The sequence below is a fragment of the Amblyomma americanum genome, chromosome 4, assembly GCF_052857255.1.
Source record: "Amblyomma americanum isolate KBUSLIRL-KWMA chromosome 4, ASM5285725v1, whole genome shotgun sequence".
Taxonomy (NCBI): domain Eukaryota; kingdom Metazoa; phylum Arthropoda; class Arachnida; order Ixodida; family Ixodidae; genus Amblyomma; species Amblyomma americanum.
In genome coordinates, this window is record NC_135500.1 from 128,896,190 (window position 1) to 128,916,116 (window position 19,927).

A 19,927-nucleotide genomic window follows, 5' to 3' on the forward strand; every position below is an offset into this window, starting at 1 on the left:
GCGCTTGACACGTGCTGTCTGGTATTGGCGGCGGGTGGTTTATTTCTCTTACTAAGCAGCGCAGCTGTGCATTGTGAAAATATGTTGTCGAATTGCACTGAAAGGCGGTGAAAGATGTCAAATGTATGCCATGAAGTGTATCAGTGGCGAACGTCAAGTAAATGCAATAGTGAATCATGAGTGTTACAGCAGCCATGGTATACCATGACCGACCATTTCTGCGAGTGCGAACTCGGCCAGGTGTGACTGTCTATAATGACGTCAATCTCTTCGATGGGCTTCCGGTTCTGGAGCGCCTAGCTTCGCCTGTGCCACCTTCTTCTCGGGGCGCCAACTGGCCTTGCGGCTGCAGTTACCTCCAGGTCTACAGTGTCACCGGTCGCTCCGAGCGTCAGCTTGTCGGTACGTTCTTCGGAATCCGATACTGAGAGTTCATAGTAGTCATTGACCTCCTTGACGACCAGCAGCTGCAAAAAAGGATTGAAAAGAGGGAAAAAGAGGAGGAAACAAACGGCGGTTGAAAATTTCTTGGTAAAGAAACCGCAATCCTAGAGGTAACTCCTATAGCGACTCATGCTGAAGGTAGAGCGAAAGGCGAAGACGAAAGGAACTGCACACCGTGAAAAAAGTTCTGGTTTCCTGGGTCTGCAGTGTCGTTGCTAGACAAGATGCGAAGGCCCTGCACTTATATACTATCAACAGCTCTGTGACAGACAAAGAAGAAATACAGGGGAGACCACTTATAACGAATCTGACGGTCACGCTGATTGCGGTCGAATTGTATCCGACGCTCATAGTAAGTGGACGCCTAGTACTACAGCCAAAAATACCGTCCGTCAAACGGTGGCGTTTATTGCTCAAGCGTCATTAGCATCTATTTCTTCAAGCAGACCATACCGCTGACGCTTTGCAGGCTCTCCAAGGCGGTCATTCCTTCCTCGCCGAGATCTTTGCTGCCCGCAATCTACTTCAGAGAAGGAATAAAACTAATCGTGGTTGAAAAGTCCACGACAGCTGTTGGCAGTTCTGGCAAATAAATCGAAATCCTAGGCTTAGAACAGTGCTCATATTTTGCGTACGACGACTTTGTCAGAGCACAGCTCTGCTCCATTGTCGTCCACGCGAACGTGGTCATCGGAGGAAACATCTCGCCGGCTATGCATCAGCGACGCGTTGCCGAAAGCCTACATGCGCCTGATCACGTGTGTTTTCGACAGCGTCATCTATTGTTCGTGGGCCCAGGCAGCGACCACAATGGCGCAGCGCACGTACGCGGCAGTGTATCAGCTGCGCCGTCTGCTACCTGGCCCCGCCTGCACTGGGTAGCATTTAAACTTTTCTAATTGCGGTCATTAGTTGGTTCATGAGCACACACATGCACAGTGCCCTACCTTTAGGCATGGCTACTGTCGCGCGTGCCGCCCTTCTGCTTCCATTTGGGATGCTTCGCGCAGCCAGCACAGACGCAGGCAGTGATTCACTTTATATATGCCGTAGGCGCGCTTTACCGGCAGGTATACTAACATTTTCAATGCCACCTTTGTCTTGCTTTTTTTTTCGGGGGGGGGGGGGGGGGTCTACATTTTCTTGCCGGGTGGTGTCGCTGGAGCTGAGAGGTGCTCTTCGGTGTCCGCGCTGAGCTGAAATCTCGGGTTTTTCAATTTCAGGTACGAGTTCACGGTACTGAGTGGTGCGTACAAGTTCTTCGTTTTATCTGAGACGAATTTTGATTTCCCAAATGCATATTTTAAAGGTAGCACAGTACTGACTCGTAATAAGAGAGCGTTCGTAACATCTGCGGCCGTTAAAAGTGGGCTGGACTATAAATGCAAATGTAAGGAGCGTCAGTCTTGTTATGCGTAAAGTGTTTAGGTTTGGTTTGGTTTGTGAGGGTTTAACGTCCCAATGCAACTCGGGCTATGAGGCACACTGCAGTGAAGGGCTGCGGAAATTTCAACCACCTGGGGTTTTTTAACGTGCACTGACATCGCACAGTACACAGGCCTCTGGCATTTTGCCTCCATCGAAATGCGACTGCCGTGGCCGGAATCGAACCCGCGTCTTTCGGGTTAGAAGCCGAGCGCCATAACCACTGAGCCACCGCGGCAGCGTCGTTTTTGAATCCAAAGTGTCCCTGCCAGGCGTTTTACATCGAAAAGCTTGTTCCTGAAGAACTCCTAGCGACCATTAACCCGTCAGCGCCCAGCGCACTTCGCAAAGTACACTAGATTTTTTCGGTGATAAAAAATTCACAAGCCTATATCTTACTATTATAATAATACTAATAATAATAATAATTGGTTTTTCGGTGAAGGAAATGGCGCAGTATCTGTCTCATATATCGTTGGACACCTGAACCACGCCGTAAGGGAAGGGCTAAAGGAGGGAGTGAAAGAAGAAAGGAAGAGAGAGGCGCCGTAGTGGAGGGCTCCGGAATAATTTCGACCACCTGGGGATCTTAACGTCAGCTGACATCGCACAGCACGCGGGCGCCTTAGCATTTTTCCTCCATAAAAACGCAACCGCGGCGGTCGGGTTCGAACCCGGGAACTCCGGATCAGTAGCCGAGCGCCCTAATTGTTGTAGGCAGTAGCCACATGCAGTGGCTAGGCCGTCTGCGTGGCTTGGCTTGGCTGCGCGGTTGGGCGCCCGCGTGAGGCTCGCGGCGGCTGGCGCGCGTCTCGTGCTCTTGCCGGTTGCCATCTCAACGCCCTCGTTTTCCTCAACCCAACACTAACCACTGAGCCACCGCAGCGAGTAAACCGTAACTGCGAGAACGCATATTTCGAAGAGGGAATTTGTTGCCAACCGTAAGTATTCCGGATTTTTAATGATGGAAATTTACCCCAGTGCTTGGGCAGCATACCATGTCCCCAAAAAAGAGAGTGCATTACAAGCGGGTGCTATTATAAGTTTGAATTTTTACTCTAGGTGTTACAACGAGACACCGTTATTCTGTCACATTCGAGGCAACTCTTTCTTCAGTTCTATGAGTCGTGAAATCGGTCGGACGCACGCGGTGAGCAACACTCCTTTCTTATTTATCTGCGATTTCAAGCTGTATGTTGCGAAAATTATGTTTTATTCAGCTTTATCAGGAATAAAAACATCGCTGCCAAGTGCAGGAATCAGCTACAAAGATTTGCTATGCGCTGACAAGTAGATAAATATTGGTCCACTTCGCATAGTGCTATGGGCCATCGCGGGAGCTTACATGTGCTTCTTGTAGGTTTTCGCAGGGACTGAACGAGATATTTTCTTTTGAAAAAGACAGTTTTGTCGGTTGTCGTAAGCTCCCGAGGCTGCGACAGATGTCGCCGTGTATGTACAGGAGTGTCTTGGCGTTTTTATTGTTCTCCTGAATTTATAACGTTGACACTGACGAGGAGGAGGGAGACGATGACGGTCGTAAACGACGTCTGGGGTCTGTATGCGGGTATTTGCTCAAATACTACGCTTTCTTTTATTATATTCTAGAACATAAAAGTCCAGCAAAAATGCAGGTCGGCTACCTTAACTAATGGCGCTGAGGAGAGGCTGTTGCAGCTAAAGTATAAGTTTCAGAGCGATAGCTCTACTAGATGCAAAGGTTGATCTCCGGGATGTGACTTTTGACCTTTGTGTGACCTTGCAAAGCCACTCAGCAATAGGGTTTGGTCAGGGTCACCCCCGAAATTTTACCTTGGATAATTTGGACCAAAATCAACGTACAACCAAAATTGAGTGTGTCCGACAAGATGGCGACTTCCAAAGTTGGCCTGGGCCATCGTCAAAATTTAACTGACGATTTGGAAATGCTTTGGGAAGGTACCATGTCTACCAAAGGTACACCGTGGTGCACTCAAGTTCACCTGTGGCTTGCCCTTTGACCCTTGACTTTTCATCTTAAATAGGTTTCGTCGGGGTGGCGCTACTTTCAGGTCACGTGACGTCAACCGCCGAGACCCCTGCCAGCAATCTGGGTTAGCAGCGCAATATCAACTCAAATCGCGCTTGAAGCGCTTACGGATCTTCGGCGCCTCCTCATCATCGCCTTCAGAATCCTGGTAGTTGGGTACTGCTCGCTCCATTACGCGCAATTCTGGGCAGCAACCAGCAATGGCGGCTTAACTTAGCGGCATGTAGCGACTGACTGGGAGGCCAAAGTTTCATTCTGTTTCTTTCGTACGTCATGAATGATGTCAACGCGCTAGTTTCGAATGCCCAAAGCAATTCGCCACGGTGTGGCAAACAAGCGAACTACTATAGTGCCTGCACCGAATTCTTCTTAATGTTTATGTACAAAGCATTCGTGGTTTTTTGACTGCCGGCATCATCATACACGCCAATGAAGTCTCCCCTAGGGCCAGCCAGCTGCGAGTCGACGCGTCGCCCCGAATACGCAAACGCTTCTTCACATGGCCTTTCGACAGCGTCATATGTCACTTCCGGGTCCATCTAAGGTCCAGTCAACGACGAATCTGGCGCCTGGCTCACCGCGGGTGCGTGCAAAACGTACCAGAGCATCGGTATCAACTGTACCATCTCCTGTCCCCGGCCTACGTATACACGCGTTAACTGCGCATAAGGTGGATGGCTGATGAAGAAGGCGACGCATGCCACGTGAGGCTTGGATCACAAGGCATACTGCGTTACAGGCATCCAAATTTCTAAAATCACTGCCATTGGTTGACTACTGACCGCGCGCTGTACACAGTCATTATAGGAGTTCGGGACAGGACCCAGACAGCGCCGCTAAGCCTAGCGGCCAATCCCGTTCTGTTCTGCAGCTACTCGGCCTTCCAGTTCCTTCCTTACGTCCCGGATGGCGTCACTACTGTTTTTGAATGTTCAAAGCCAAGCAACACTTTGTAGTAGCCAAGAGAACTAGAATTGTTTTTCCGCGATTCCCGATAAAGTTCACTTTTAAAGCAGCCTTTGTCTCTTGCCCCCGTACTTATCTCCTTGCACTTCAGAGGCTTTGCCAGCCCGGTACAAACGCTCGCACTGATTCACCTTGTACCCTTTCGGCGCAATTGGCTAAAGTGTAACTCCGCTTTATATGACGCCTTCATTGCCCGCCTTTTCGTCGCCACGTGCTTTCCAGGAGGACGGCACAGCGGCTGGAAAACGTTCCTCATTCGTCACGTTTTGGGAAAGTTCGACTTCGGGAGTGAGTTTACGGGTCCTCCTTGTTCGCTGTGTCCGAGTGGTGCACTCGCAGTGATTCGTTTTGCCTTAGGTACAATGCAATTGCCCTATTACGCAATGACATGGTTGCACTATCGTATTTCGTAATAAGCGAGAGTTCGCTATAACTGCTGCCATTACTGGGCTTGACAGTAAAATTATACGTAAGAGTATACCTTTCACGAATGCTCATTTTCGTAGTGTCAGTGTTTATATTCGCATGGCATTCGACTGTTTGACTACGTTACTGACTGATTACGTGTAACATGTATCAAGTAAATTGCTCTCGTTCAAGTGTTTCAATGAAAGTTAAATTTTGAATGCATTGCACATAAACAAACTAAAAGAAAAAGGAGGAGGATTGTGAAAAATATGCCTTCTGTACCTCTATATTTGAATGAGAAGTGCACGGCCGCTCGCTTTCACGGGGGAATGTAACCCCGTGAGGGTCCTCGGCAGCATGCCGCCTCGATTCATACCCGGTTCGTGTGTTCCTCGAGCAAAGAATACAGTGATACTTCTTTTGCTCTTAGGTTACAGCTCAGTAGCCCCGCCAGCTAGTGGACGCTTGTGAGCTTCTTGCGATCGCTCTCACCTGCACTATGCCCAGGAAGACAGCAAAGCCAATCCGGGCGGTGAAGAATGCGGTCTGAAATCGGAGGGCAATGCGTGTGAGGGCGGGCAACAAAGTGTTCAACGTCTTCACGAAACGTGAATGATTTAACTCGATTTATCCCGACCTTGAAAAACAGTTACCGATTTCCAACACGCGCTTTTGGTTCAAATAATTCGTTGTTTCGAGTTTAGATCCTTACATTTAACCGCTCAGTCTGCAGCGCGAAAAAAGACTGCTTTGCAAGAGTGGACATGGTTAGGAACAAGTGATATTGCCGTAAAAGAGAAAGTAAGTCAACAATGACAACTACGAGCAGACCAAGTAACCAGTACGCATATATAGTACAAAACGGTTTTCAGCGAGGACTCACTAAGACTGCTCCAATAGATATAAACCTAGAGCCGAGCTATAACTTTTATCTTCTTTGATCGTCCGAGTGAACTGCGGTTGTTGAGCTAAGCATTACGCAAGAAGGTGCCCAGTGTGTTCAGTTTTGGATACATTCTGGTAAGCGACTATGTAGCTGATGGCAGGCAGGCCGTGATCTCGTGTGTTTCAACTTCATCATGATCACCATCATCAACCTAACTACATCTACTGCAGGGCAAAAGTTTCTCCCATATTCTTCCAATTAACTCTGTCCAGTGCCAGCGGCGGTCGCCTTATCCCCATCCACCTGAGTCTCTGACGCTCCGTGCTACGCTAGACCCCTCTTGGAGTCCAGTCCGTTAACTTAAGGGGCTTGTCTTGTCTTCGCATTACATGCCCTACCAACTAAACGTTGTTCAAACCCTGCGAGATTAAACAGCCACATAAGGCTCATAATCCTGTTGGGTGGAAGGTTATGTTTCCGCATTAGGTGTCAGTTTGCGGCGTGTGTACGCGTCCGTACGCGCGAACGTGTGCGGAGCGTTAGTATGGGAGGATTGACTAGCTTTCCTGGTACTTACCGTCATATTAAGCGACGCTCGCCTGGCAAGCGTGACCAGCGCCTGTGCAAGGGAAAGCAAACCAGTGCTTGTAATTTCAGTAATGTAGGCAGAGTGCGGCAGCACTTTTGGTGACAATAAAGGTTACTTCCTTCGAAATATTACGCATCGATTAACGCTCAGAATCAAGTCATGTTCATTTTCAAGTCTAAAGTCAGTCAATAATCAGTCAGCTAGGAAACCCTGTCCTGCAGTGGACGAGACTTTCGGCAGTTTATCAGTACGACTAAATCATGGTTAACAGCTCTGATTTTGAAGATAATGATTAATTTCTGCCTAATGTCTGGAATATATGTGAGGTTCCTTCACGTAACGCATTACAAATGAGGAAAGTGCACCTTTAATTCACAACGCTGACACTTTTAAAGAAAAGAAACCGTTGCGCGAGCAACGGTCTTCCCTCCAGGTAACAGGGGCATTTATTTACACAGCAACGATATGTGTGGAGTAAGGAATATGTTAGTCAACACACTCAATTCACACTGCCGATCCTTCCTCCATGAGCTCTGCCTGTCCGGAGGAAGGCTGCTTGCGCCCCCATAAGCCCTTATTACTCTGCCGATCACAGACGCGTTGCAGCCGACACTATGGAAGCAGCTTCAGCGGAACCGCCAGAGTTCCACTGGTAGCGAACCATTGACACACGCGACAGCTGACGATGGTCACAAAAAGCTACAACAGACTCTCTACACTTTGTACAGGAACACCCTCACGGAGAAAGTTTCAATTTAAGCCTTAGATCAATATCACATTACTAATGTGCTAAACATCCCGAGTTCTGGCCGTTCGGTATATCCGCTGATGTGAATGAACTCGACCGAACTGAAGTCTAATCTATACGCTAACTAAACATGCTAACTAAAGATGAGCTCACCTACTTTTGTTCTAGAGGCATAAAAACAGGGAAGGATAACGAAGGAAGAAATGATGATGCACCACTTTCAACTAACTGTTGTACGGAGAACACGTACATATATAGCTTCTGTGGCCACATGCGCAAAGGTCACACGAAAACATCAAGAAAGAGGCGACAACGAACGCTCAAAGAATTTCGTGCATCGTCAAATGATCGCCCTCCTCATTTTGTTACACGTTTTGCTCATGTTTTATTGTTCAGTCATTGGCACATCAGCCAGTTTGTCATATACAGGAGTGGCCGCATAAATGCGAAATTTCATAATGCACTACTTTATCGCGTTTTAGTTAAAGCCTCCAATGCTTGCTTCCAATGACTCGTTCCTTGTCTTCTTTTTAAACGCGAGAACAAAGCCCTCTGAGCTTTTCTTGGCGCTTAATGAATTAGCGCAACCATTTTTAAATTGCGGATCCCAGTGTGAATACACGGCACGGCCACAGGCCTCACCTCTGCTGGAGGGGCTTCAGCCCATATCTCAGAGCACCGTTCTTGAACCTCTGCAAGAGACCTTCCGCGATAGCAGTCGCAAGGGAACGAGGGAACCCGGCTGAAGACTGTGGGGATTCGGCCCGCTTCGTCCCCTTTAGGCTTTGTTTGCACGTGGTGTCTTTTCTAGTTACTTTAGCTAACAAGGGAGGCCGCCGGCGTCGCAGCGACACGAGCGCCACGGGCGGAGCGATTGCTGCGCATCCGTGCGCGGGAGACAGCTCTCTGGCTCGGGAAAGACGCTCCGCTCCCTGCCAGCGAGGCGAGACCTTGTGTGTGCGTGTGTGTGTGTGGGGGGGGGGGGGGCATTTTTCGAACTCGTCCCGTCCGGCCTCGGACTAGCGTGGACGAACGTTCGCTCATAACCTTGCTGGTGAGTCGGACGACCTCGATTCCTTAGCATTTTGTTGCTAGCTGGCGGTATTGTTGCAGCAACAAAAGCCATGTTTGTGTCAGCGAGAGTGCCTTTCCCTTGTTCCCCTCAGAACAAGGCCCACCTCGGTCGCGAACACGTGCGAACGCGCGCTAACACGTGGTAGGGTTGGGGTGGACTCATTATGCTGTAACGGGGGCTTAGGTCAGCGCTTAGGGCGGCGGCGAAACCACGACGGCGAAACACAGCCGCTGGTCTGTCAGGGTCAGCAGGCTCTCGCTCTGCGCGATGGCAGTGCGACTAGGCTAATGACCTTCTTCTTCGTCACAGTGCATATGTCTGCGTTGTAGAAAAAAAAAACTGCTGGTGAAATGGGTCAAAATGGGTCACAAGTAGATTAAAGAAATGTAGCACAGTAAAAAGATCAATACGAACACCGACGAACTGTTTAAATGAAATAGGATTACGCGGAAAGGGGGGGGGGGTCATTTTCTTCAATGCATGTTAATATAAATTGGTTTTGGGGGAAGGAAATGGCGCAATATCTGTCTCATATATCGTTGGACACCTGAACCGCGCCGTAAGGGAAGAGATAGAGGAGGGAGTGAAAGACGAAAGGAAGAAATAGGTGCCGTAGTGGAGGGCTCCGGAAATAATTTCGACCACCTGGGGTTCTTGAACGTGCACTGACATGGCACAGCAAACGGGCGCCTTAGCGTTCTTCCTCCATAAAAACGCAGCCGCATGTTCTGAGAGCCGAGAATAGGGCTGTGAAAGGAACTAAATAGACTAAATCTACAGCATCAACAAAAGAGGCAGTCCATCATCACAAAGCGCTATCTATAGGTGCATTTTTTAACAAAAAGAAATGCAGCTTATACATAAGCGAAAATTCATTTTCAATGTAAACGTACCAGAGAAAAGCTTCGAGCGTTCGTTATATATTTCTTCACGCTTGGGTGAATCCTTTCGCATGTGACATCGGATGTTATAAATGTACGTGTGGTCTGTACAATAATATCAGTGCAGTGATGCATAAACCTTTCGCCTTCATTAGTGTTTCGTATACTGTTTTTGGCACCTGTAAACAGAGATTGAACAAAAACCAACTAGCCAAACAGCAATTTCTCACAATGCGTTTAACTAACCGGACCTAACTCTTAACCACATTTTATCACCACATCTTGCCTCAAAGTTGAGACAAAAATAACCTGACTGCTGATAGGCAGGCATTTACCAAATTCTCCTTTATGTTCGGTGAACGATACAACTAACGGTGAAGCTGCAAAGCAGCACGTAAAAGCAAAGGTAACCTGCGGCTCGCCGGACTCTGCAGTGCACCCATAGCCGCTGATAGGCAGCCTGCTTTCGGCCAGACGGACCATGTACACGATCACATTGACTGGCAAACCGATAAGCGCCGAGGCGGCGTTCCAAAGAAGGAACATCTCGGTCGGCAGCAGAAGTTCCTGCATGTCAGTCATGCGAGTAGTAAAGGCAATATGACCAAACAGGGCGTTGCCGAAGGCTAGCAGGTACGTTGCAGCTAACAAACAAGCCACGATAATGTTGTAACTTGCATGCGGGAGGTGCGGGATTCGATCCCTAGTGCTGGCAGGTACGCACATGGTCTTCCAGTGGGAACAGTTTTGCTCTGCATGGTCTGGTCCTCGCCTTCTCTCTATTGCGTGAAATATGCTTCAGAAAATGGGTCTACGACCTCATATTGTGCAGACCAAACATGGTAACCATGACATCCTTCAGCCAAGTTCCTTTTTGGGCCACTGAAATCTAGCCATTACCACAACACTGTTGTAGAGTAGAGTCTCTGCTGCCCGCCTTGTGTTCGTATCGGCCGGTCAACTAGTGCTGTTAGGTGTCAGCGGGCTTGTAAGCCTGCACTTTGGGTCAGAGAAGGAAACCATGTGAAATTGAATTTAGACCTCGGCAAGAACGCATTATTGTAAATTCATGGCAAACCGGTGAAATCTCTCTATCACATTCAGTGGGTCCTAGAAAAAAGAAAATTTCGACCACCTGGGGATCTTTAACGTCCGCTGTGCGAGCACTATTAAGCAAAACACCATGAGTCTCCATGTCGGTTTACGATGATAATAATAATAATTGGTTTTTGGGAAAAGGAAATGGCGCAGTATCTGTCTCATATATCGTTGGACACCCGAACCGCGCCCTAAGGAAAGGGATAAAGGAGGGAGTTAAAGAAGAAAGGAAGAAAAAGGTGCTGTAGTGGAGGGCTCCGGAATAATTTGGACCACGTGGGGATCTTTAACGTGCACTGACATCGCACAGCACTCGGGCGCCTTAGCGTTTTGCCTCCATAAAAACAAAGCCGCCGCGGTCGTGTTCGAGCCCGGGAACTCCGGATCAGTAGCCGAGCGCCTAACCACTGAGCCACCGTGGCGGGTCGGTTTACGATGAATTAATTTCTGGTACGTGAGCACATAGCATGATGTGGTGATACCTGGGAAAAAGCAGCGCACAATCTGCGTTTCAAGCCGTTAGTTACTGTAATATTTTTTATTCAAAGTGGTTCGATACCGGCTTAAAATTTCTACAAGAGACTTTCGACTCCTTGAACTCACTGCAGCTTAATTTGGCTGCAAACACTGCGGCGAATGGTTAGAGCGTTACAGGACAGGGCTGCTTGGTTTTCGCCTGCTGCGGACGACTACATCCAATTAATTATCTCAGTCAAAATCAAAATCGTCTCTCTCTGTTTTGTGGATTTTAACGTTTGTCCTGCAGCAAAAGACGCACTTATTTCTGAGAAAATTGCACTGAAAAATTTTCTCTTCATTTGATTCAGACTCGTGACGTCTACACCGAGGAGGACTCAGTGATCACCGTTTTGTAGTACACGGCGCTGTAGCATAGCCCCAAAGATCCACGCAGAACCGTTGTCCGCGCACGAAGTTCACTTGTGTGAAATCGGCCGAGAATGCCGGCAGATGTATTTCGTTTTTTTTTTGTCTTTTCTGGTTTTAAAAGCCCCGTTTTCGCTTAGAGTGATCTCTTGGTCGTTAGACTGCCTCAGCCTGTCGATCTAGGCCAACTTCAGTTTCTAATCATTGCCTCTTTAAGGTCATATAGGTGCGTGGCAGCAGCCGACTAAGGCATCTGTCTTGTCTAGTGCAGAGGTGAGCGGAGATGTAAATGAAATGGTGACCCAATGACAAAGCTGTAATTTTACCACGTCTCAACAATCCAACATCTTGTCGACTTTAACCGCTGCCACTCATCCCCTTTGTGTAAACGACGTCATGATACTTAACGAAGGAAATTGTTCATTCATTTATCTTCTTCAGTTTTCTTGAAACACATTTTGTGACAGAGATGCGAAAATTCATAATAAACGATAAGAATTGAGTTTGTTATGGCATGCGCAGAGAAGGCGCACATGGCAATGATCACCATGGTGACAAATTAATAGCACAAGGGCTGCTTTGGCCTAAGAGCGATGTGGCACAAGGCATTTTCGTCTACGCAAGGTAGGACCAGAGACCTCATTTCCAGGCATTTCACAACAGATGTGCCGAGAACAAGACCAAGGGATGGCATACGTGTACCCAAGAAGACTTCGGTTCGAGCTACTTTGTGAAGAGACAAAGCTTAAGGAATACAACGGCGCAGGAAAGCAAGGGCGAGAACACCGAATAGACAGGTGCAACACGCCGCTATATTTCATTAGCACTGTAATCGTATCACCTGTGTGTGCTGACGGCGGTGGGGATCGAACTCCGCCCTTCCCGCATATGATGCAAATCTGCAAGACATTAAACATGGCGCCTCTAAGCTCGGAGAAATGTGATTTCTATTGCGTTTAGTTCAATGACCACGCGAGCACGGCCGTCTCGTGTGGAACGCTCAACTACTAAGCATCTCATGATGCGTACCGCGCTCAGGGTGAAAAAGCAGGCGATGGCGGTTAAGCAGCTGAAGCTGGCACCGGTGGTCTTCAGGAACATGAGAAGAACCGTCAACACTAGCAGAGGGAGAGAACATGAAAATCACCATGAAGTATGTTGTTATGTAGCGTTTCCCGATCAAAATTAAGTCTTCAGCCGGAATGCTCTTCTGCATTGTTAATTCCATATCTGCGTTCCTGTTCTTTCATGGTTCTATTTCGATGAAAACAGAGTTAATGCACCCGTTCTGCTGGATATGGCATGGTCGTCGTTGTCCGCGACGTTGAACGAAAAATCCCCGGAGAAGCAAGCTAGGTGGGCCCCAAGGTCGCATGACCTTGGTGGAAGAGTAAACTTGGTTGCACAAGCTCCACCTTTGGCATCACCTGCCATCGCAGGGCACTAGCGCATCGCTTAACGGTTGCTCCACTGCCCCAGGAGTGCTGTGAACACTCCCAGGGAACAATGAAGGCAAAATCGAGAATGACAAATTCCGCATACATGGATATTAACCCACTAACTCTATCACGTCATGAACCTTAGGGGGAGCTAAAGTGAGCCATCCAGTTTTTTTTTTCCTGACACACTCTCTCATGGTTTAAGAGACAGAAGATCGCGTGCAGCAAGATTTGGGCCACAGATCTTATCGGGAGCCATACCCGTTGCTGTTTTTCGTATCTGACGCGCTTATTCTCGTCGAGTAACTTAAAATTCTTATCTATCAAACGCCATTCTCACATGAACACGGATTTACACGAACACGACACAAGTGGCGGACAGCAAAGCGCTACACTGCCTGAGAATTCAGTCTACTTTTGTCGGAGCAGTTTTGGAAGCCTCACAATTGGGATCACAGCTAGTGTACTGCGCTGCTTGCCATCACAACTCTTAATGCTGCAGAGTTACCTCATACGGATCGCACGGGCAAAAAAACAGAGTTACTTACAACCTGTACAGCCGCCATCTCCAGATGATGGTATTGAAGCCAGTATTAGGGCTTCAACAATTTCTAAGGTGCCCAGGCACTAGGACAAAGAAGATAACAAAAGTGAAAAAATTTTTTGAACGCTAACAGAGGGATCAAAAGTTTGTACAAAGAAGACAATAAAAGTGAAAAAGTTTTTGAACGCTAACAGCGGGATTAAATGTTTGTTACACAGTGTTGTAGGGCCCGTGTCGGCTGTGGCGACCAGGGAGGAAGCAAGGGTTCTTGCCGCGTTCTTGTAGTCTTCTATAAAGCAGCTAATAACTAAATATCAATCTCCCAAAGCGGCCGCCGCCACCACCATGTCTCGACATGCCGTCAGCAGCAAGGGCAGTTGCCCCAACTCCACGTGTCGTCGGTCAACATATCTATCACCTCTCTGCGTCCGGAAAGAACCCCATGGTTGCTCTTTCAGCCTAGTTGCTCTCGCACAAGTGTTCGATGCGACAGTGTCATCCCGGCTCAGCGCTTCTTGCATTCCCGGCAAGCCCCTAACCAGCAAACCTCACTGAAAAGGCCGCGTGATAAGAGGATGTAGCACAGACATATCCTGTCTCTTAGATGTTGGTCGCGGAGCTTGATGCCAGTCTGTAAATGAAGGCATCGTCCTCCAAAGGGGGTGAGTATGCTCATGGTATTGCCGACGATAAGGGAGAGTGACTATGCAAGAAATGATATACCAGCTCCCTGTATAGGCAACTGCGGTGTTGCCAGTAAGCTAAACTAAACTGCCCTAACGAACATGGGAGAAAGGGTACCGGTGCAACTTACGGGGCGATGAGGAGTTGGTAGGGCATTGTCCGATATTGAAGGGCCCACAAGGTCAGTATGGTGTCTCTGTATGCAGTGCACTAATTCAGGGGCACAAGAAAGATGGCAGAAGCTTTCGGTGGCACGCAACTATGAAGGAAGCTCGGGGTGATGGGGGAAGGAGGTGGCTAAAGGGTGCCTGAAGAGCGGAGTTGTGCAATCGCATGTCCGGTGGCTCCCCCTGCAATCTTGGGGTCGAGGGTTCTGTCTGTGTAAGCGACCTCGCAGGCTGAAAAATCGCCGTGGTTGTGAACAGCTTGGCGGCAACCATTGCCGACACCTAAAAAGAGGGCAGTTGGGAGAGGACCGGTTGGTGTGGCGAGGGGAATTTTACCTGAAAAATGCCGTCTTGGTCAAGGAGTAAGCGTCGTTGTTTACAGACGGGGAAGCGGGCGAGTAAAGGAAAGTGAGTTATGGGATATGAAGACAGCCCAACGTATCACGCAACTAAATACGCCTGCTTTAATACTTATAATGGCTGCGGCCACTTCGAAATGCTTCAAGGCAGCAGTAAGAAACCTGGCCAGCAGTACACAATAACTCTTATATTCGCGAAATAAGAACTACGGATAGAACGACAGAATTTCCAGTATATCATTACTACTGTCTCCGACAATTCAGAAAAAGGAAAAGAAACGTATGATTAGAGCCATGTCCGGTTAATACGAGCCCTGTTAATATTGACGACGCGAATAATGGACAATTTTAAGGGGGCCAAACATTTGCAATGAATTTACGCCTCGTTAATATGCATGGAAATTTAACGCCTTGTGGGGACAATGTACAGGGTGAAAATCTACGAAGGCGACTGGGACCCATGTATTTTTGTCCCGTTAATATGGACAGCGATGAGAAAGAAATCCAGAGTGCCTCTGTTAGATGTTGTGCCTTCTTTTTTTATATTTTTAGTGCAGACCAGAGAAAAGCAGTGCGGAAGCGCACGTGCCGTAACAGTGGCCTTTTTGTGCGCGTGATTCCATGCTTTGCAGCGGCGAGGCTTCTGGTCAACGCACCTTACCGTGACTGCGAAAAAATGCTGGCTGAGAAAATAATTCTTCCTACGTCCTACGTTGAAAATCACATTCAACAACCGTCAACCGAGTGAGTACAGAGTTCCTGAGATGTGAACAGTCGCAGTAGGAGATACATCATGGCAGCAAGAGGTGCCATAAACTAGGCGCTCCAAATGAGCTAAAACCTGCACCGCATAATTTTAAAGGCAATGGCGACCTTAAGAATCACCTGAAGCTTCCATGATTGCCCGACTCCCACTTCACTGCCGGCCACTATGCAGGGAAGCAGACCGTAATCATAAAGCGTTAATTTTTCTCAGAACATTTTTGTTTTTTTGTTATTATATTTGACTCTATTTATGGACACTTTTGCTCGGAAACCAAAGTGTTCATATTAACGAGGCACGACTGTGATTTTAATGGAGAAAGGCGAACTTGGACGTAGGACTCCATGAATAACGTATCTGGGGCGCGCCTGAGGTTGGGTCAAAGACCCACATTTCCTGAAATTTCTACTCAAAAAAGCTGAGCACTAGGCAAGGGGAAATACTGTAAGTCGGTGGGTACTTGACGGCGCTGAGGACCGAACCCTGGACCTTTCATGCACGGGAGGGATTATAGAACCACTCGCCCATCGCTGCGGTGCAGAAGGAAGAAAACTTGAAAATGAAAAAAAAAAATCATGACTACATTAAAAGAAGAAATGAGCGAATTAGACTAATTTATGGAAGTCTACATATGATGAAAATATCCACGCATACTCGGGTACATAGAATAAACTAATAGCAATATTCAAAAGCATTTAATCGTATACGGATGCGGCAATAAGGACGATGGAATTTTTGCGGGTTTTTTCTGGTAGAGCTGTCCACTGCAGTGATTATTCGTCCAGCCAACGCTTTGAATTCCTGGAAGTTGGCGCGTCTGATTTGATTGTCTTTCATAAATAGGCTAGAAAACACGCTTTGTGGAACGCTGTTAGTGCCTCAGTATATTTTGTCAATGCAAGTAAAAAGCGCTGCCATTTCTGCCGATTGCACGGTCCGTGAAGTCCTAGGCACTACACTGTCGTCAGTGAAATGGTATTGTATCATGGAAGTAAAAGAACAGCCCAGCCTTTTTCGCAATAGTTACCGAGAATGTTCGCTCAGTGAAATTGTAGTTCCGGACCCAATAGTGCTACAGCTCTCTGTGGTGCACATTACAACGTGGCTCTGACTGGTATGCTATTTTGGTTCCATCGGATATTTCCGCATAACCTCGGTTCATCCCTGTTGCACACATTAAAAGGTCCCGGCAGCAATTTTCAAGGTGCCTATATACTTCGTTCATTACACAGAATAAAAGCTATTTAGCGTTCATGCCGTATACGAAGCCTCGAAAGCAAGCCGATAATTTGAAAATCGATTTTGATAGCTCACAATCTTGCTTCTCGTGGCAACGTCCGGCACTGCCTCTCACGCGAAGGACTGCTTGGCGACTTCATGTGGCTCGCGTGACATCACTCACGGGGGCTCTCGTTTGCTCGCTAAAATCTGTAACGACGCTCGAAGCAGCAAGAGGCAAAAAATAAAATTGAACAACCGAGGCGGGTGACGCATTCATGTACGGAGCGTAGTTGCGGAGTGTAATTTTTTTTCCTGCCTCTATTTGGTGCATGAGTTGAGAGGCAAAAGGCAGAGAGTAGCATTTAATTGCCTATATCTCTGTTGCTGCATGAGCTAAAGCTAAAAGTTTTGAGGAAAGACGATTGGTGATTCAATATCTAACAGCCTTCCGCTTTTTTTACCCTCGGTGCACATCGTTGTAGGGCACTTTAGAAACAGAGCTATAGCAGCTTCTGTAGAAAGCGTTAGTTGCACGCGGCTTTCACACACTAGGAACTGTTTACGTAAAGAAAAAAAATTACTTACAATGAAGACAGCCATCGCAGCGCGGACAGACGCGGTGCTGGGACCTGGGTGGCGGGGAGAAGAAAACGAAGCAGGCACATGTTAGTCATTAACGTGCACACACCGAGTCATACTTGGTCATTTAATATCACTAATAAAGATGCGAAATCTACATTTTTCATGACACGTCCTCTTGCGAAAATAGCTATACACCAGGGTTTAACGCCCTCTCGTAAAGAAGTCCGCATTTCGGCGCAGGGGCCAGTGCGGAAGCACACAAAAAAGGAACCGATAATTTTTCGCCAGTCTTGTAAACGAAGTTAAAAGATGCAAGAGTGGTCACCTGCCTGCTGCAGCCACCGTGCACCATGGAGGGGTCACTCACCAGCAAAGGCCTCAAGACAAATTAGAGGTGATTCAGTAGATCATCGCAGCCCTACGGGCTTTTTTATACGCTCCCCAATTGTTACGACAGACGGTATAATTTCTTAACAAAAGTTTAAGTGAGCTGGAACCCAATAATTATCATTCGTTAGAGTAAAAGTCCTACCCATTTTTCCAAGCGTGGCTGGATTCACGGGCGCCGCAATACTGCTTTCTTCTTCTCCGCCGTCTTCGGTAAAAACGCTTCGCCCGAAGAATGCAACTGAAAGCAGTGCGGCTTAGTTGAAACCAACTTCAGGGGTTTAACCTTATGAGCCCCACACTATGAATCGAGGTTTTAAAGTCGAAATCTCCTATTGACAGTTCACATGTTGTTTCTAAACTAAACGTGAAGAAAAAAAATCTAGCCCCATTTCCAATGACTCAGCACGATTTTTTTTATACCTTCCATTTCTGGAGCATCGGCGTTTCCCATATGCAGGATGCTGATGTCCTCTGAAACAGCTCTCATGTTCTGTCCAGTGTGATTTTTTTCTTCTTGCGGTCAGAAACCAACCTCATTTGCTCCTTTCAATGTCTCTGCAAATTATGGAGAAAACCACCGTGCTTTAATGATATATTATTTCACCATGCGACATTTATCACATTAAGCACATCAGAAGATGGGGTAGGACAGGAAAGCATTCCTTGAGCAATGGCATTTGCAGCACGGCTATCTTACGCATGCCCCGCGACGACCCACGTGCGGGTCCGTTACGTCATCGCATGACGTCTGCACTTGCCTCGCGCTGTATACGTCGTCTTCAGATGGGGTGCGAGCTTGAGGAAGAATGGGAGGGAGGACGTGCCTTCCAGCGCCTACAACTTTCATGCACCCCGCCCCTCGCTTCGTGCAATCTTAGCGGTCATACAATTAGGTCGCGTAGTCGTGAGACGTCCGAAACGCTTAGAAACGCCTCATAGGAACCGCACGTAGCAAGGAGGTGAAAGCCTGAAGACGTGCGGCGGGTCCAACAGTGTCCGGTATGAAGCGCGCGATCAACATACGTAGCAAGCGCTTGGGATGCTGCCTAAGAGCGCGCTGCCTGATAACATCCGCAGATTTGTGCCCACACATTTCACAGACACATTGGGACAGCGTTTACCCCAGCCGGCGTAACGTTAGAGAGTTCAAGTTAAGAGTAACGCCTCTCTTTCGAATTTTGCTACTGCCAAACGCCAATGTTTCCGAAAAAGAACATTCACATTAAACTTAATGAGAGTGAAAGACACACAGGACTTCATTCTTTATTTTTATTTCAGGAATACACAACCATTTGTCATTAGTTTTGTTGTGTTTTTGCGTTTCCACTTTTTATTTTTTTGTGAAAAAGCTCCCCAAACACTTGGCGGTGACAAGACCAAAAATATGTCCCCGTACCACCAATACTTCAAGGTGCTTCAATAACTCGATTATGTATATTATACTTGCGATGTTAACTACACTCACCTTAAAATGTGTGAAACAATATTAAGAAGGTTTTTTAAAGGAATATAAAAAATTATTTTCACATGTTCCACTTCTGGAACGTGGGTAGTTGAAAGGTTACAATCAGTCGTACCGAAACACAAGCGAATTCAATAAATTTGTTCTTTAATTATTACAGGTAAACTCATTTGCTACCACTCAGTTGACTTCGTTGAGAATTAGCTTGAAACGCTTGAGTGTGCAGTATGCCATGCTTTTATACTCAGTGGAAAGCGCGTGCTGAATAATAATCGCGATAAATCGGAGCACTTGCCTCGCATAATGTTTGAAGCATGAAAAAAAGAAAAGAAAAAAATCTGTTATGCAGTGGAGCGTTAAAACAGCTGAAGTAACTACCCTGAAACGTATTTTTGCAAATTTCTTGGACGCCCTCACGAACGGGAGCGGTTCGGTGACTGCCGCTGCTTGAACAGGTATAGAGCAGCAGGCTGAACGAAATTGGATGCTCCACTGCTCGCCGAAGAATGCTGCCCAGGGAGGCTGCCTTCTTATAAAAGATAAGGCTCTTTAGTGAAGGCTTACCACTTCTTCTTGTGCTGCTTGTGCAAGAATGGAGTTAACGTAGCGCACAGCAGCTTGTACGCGCTTAAAGCGGCATCCTGTTCCTGCCATGAAGGTACTCGATGTGTCCTGGTACAGTTGTCAACAACAACAACAACAAAAAGAAAACGTGAGAGGGCTCTTAAGCTCCGCCTTAGAGGTACGACGCGATAGCGATAATCGGTAAATATCCATATATGCTGAATTGGTCATTTTATTCCTTAAATTCATAGATCGCTGGGAGTCCTCATATCACCTCTGGTGCAGCGGTGCAGCGGTGAAGCGATGCGTCATTGCCCA

The 19,927-nt window shown here is 47.4% G+C and overlaps 1 long non-coding RNA gene across 1 annotated transcript; it reads right to left on the reverse strand.

Annotated features, from left to right (window-relative positions):
- Nucleotides 1-37: 37 nt before the first annotated feature.
- Nucleotides 38-17,233, reverse strand: LOC144130366 (uncharacterized). The gene is made up of 4 exons (XR_013314080.1): nt 17,197-17,233; nt 6,736-6,777; nt 5,765-5,818; nt 38-467 (listed from the first exon to the last, which is right to left on the reverse strand). It is a non-coding gene; the product is annotated as an uncharacterized LOC144130366 (long non-coding RNA).
- Between the last annotated feature and the right edge of the window lie 2,694 nt (nt 17,234-19,927).